This window comes from Apium graveolens, chromosome 3, assembly GCF_009905375.1.
Source record: "Apium graveolens cultivar Ventura chromosome 3, ASM990537v1, whole genome shotgun sequence".
Lineage (NCBI taxonomy): Eukaryota > Viridiplantae > Streptophyta > Magnoliopsida > Apiales > Apiaceae > Apium > Apium graveolens.
The window spans coordinates 174,798,303-174,800,195 of NC_133649.1; the positions used below are offsets into that span (position 1 = coordinate 174,798,303).

The following is a 1,893-nucleotide window of genomic DNA, read 5'->3' on the forward strand; positions in this document are numbered from 1 at the left end:
AAACCAGGAGGGTTATACTGCCTTGCTGTATATGGTTGATAATATTGTTGCACCGTATTCTGATTATTACTCCACCTGAAGTTAGGATGATTGCGGTTATTTGGATGATAAGTGGCTGGAGCTTGTTGCTGTGATCTCTGAAAGTTGCTCACAAATTGAGTTGATTTACAAGAAATAGTGCACTGCTCAGTTTCATGCGCCCCCGCACAAAGCTCACAAACACTAGAGATTTGATTAACTTCATAATTCGCTAAAGAGTCCATTTTCGTCGTCAAGGCTTTAAGTTGGGCAGCTATAGCAGTTGTTGCATCCAACTCCAGAATTCCTGCTACCTTGCCCTGAGGTAGCCTCTGAGAAGGATTCTGGTATTCATTAGCAGCCACTAGTTCGATTAATTCATAAGTTTCATTGTACCTTTTAGCCCATAAGGCACTACCAGACGCTACATCGAGCATGGGTCTAGACTGAGCGCCTAAACCATTGTAGAAACAGTTTATAATCATCCAATTAGGCATGCCATGGTATGGGCACTTCCTTAGCATCTCCTTATATCGATCCCAAGCCTCACATAGAGATTCTCCAGTTTGCTGAGCAAACTGAGTAAGAGCATTCCTGATTGCAGCAGTCTTTGCCATCAGAAAGAATTTAGTGAGAAACTTTTGAGCAAGATCCTCCCATGCGGTGATAGACCATGGTGGTAGAGAATGTAACCAGCACTTTGCTTTATCCCTCAGAGAGAATGGGAAGAGTCGCAGCTTGATAGCATCTTCAGTTACCCCATTGAACTTGAAAGTGTCGCAGATCTCGATGAAATCCCTGATGTGCATGTTGGGGTCTTCTGTAGGAGAACCCCCAAACTGAACTGAGTTCTGTATCATCTGAATCGTGCTCGACTTGATCTCAAAAGTGTTAGCCGAGATGGTTGGTCTGATGATGCTCGATTGAATATCATCGATCTTAGGCTGAGAATAGTCCATCAGAGCCTTAGGATTTTCTGCTTGATCTCCCGTCACTACTAGAGCTGGTTCCTCGACTTTCTCTTCTTCTGCTACTTTCTCTTCGCCCTCAAAAACTTCTCTTCGAATCACTACAGCTTTTTCCTCGACTTGATCCAGATTTCTCTTACGAGCCTGCGAACGCGTATGCATACACGCTCGCTAGAGTACCTGAAACACGACAAAGAAAAAGAGTAAGTAAGTAACAATGTCCGAGTCATTGAACTTTAACGATCTCTAATGACAAACACATAAACTAAAAGTTAACAATGCAGTCCCCAGCAGCGGCTCCAAAAATTTGTTGGTCGCTAAACACGCGCTAAAATTCACGCAAGTATACGCGTTCGCAAGTAATATAGAATTATTTCTAGTTCGTTCCCACAGAGACAGGCATAGATTAACTTGTGATTTATGCACTTATGCAATAATGATATGGCTATTATTCAATGCTAAGATGAATAAAAAATTGGGTTTTGATTTTACTATGATTAACTAATGAGAATTATACTAGAGAACATTAATTAAAGAGAGTAAGAGAGTTGAATAATATATGACACAAACATGGGATTCTAACTTCATTAAGTACTTCATTCAATAGCCTTTTCGTTCTTAGCCTTAGCATGTAATGGTGATGACACTAATCAGATTACATGAAACTGATAAATGCTAACTTTCGTTCTACGAATACCATACTACCAGACATCCATAAAAGAGATAGAAGCTGAATATACACCAATTATATAGAGACCCTATATGTCTATAGAATTTGACAACAATTTAATGCACAAGTTGTCTATCATGCTTACATACGGCAAGTAAGATTGTTAAAATTACCTACGAATCATGCATAACAATAACACATGAACCTATGCTAGCATGGCAAGTTCTAAATCCTTAA

General features: G+C 39.8%; 1 non-coding gene across 1 annotated transcript; it reads left to right on the plus strand.

The window, feature by feature from the left end:
* Positions 1–513: 513 nt before the first annotated feature.
* Positions 514–620, plus strand: LOC141716432 (small nucleolar RNA R71). Its single transcript, XR_012573142.1, has one exon. It is a non-coding gene; the product is annotated as a small nucleolar RNA R71 (small nucleolar RNA).
* The last annotated feature ends 1,273 nt before the right edge of the window (positions 621–1,893 follow it).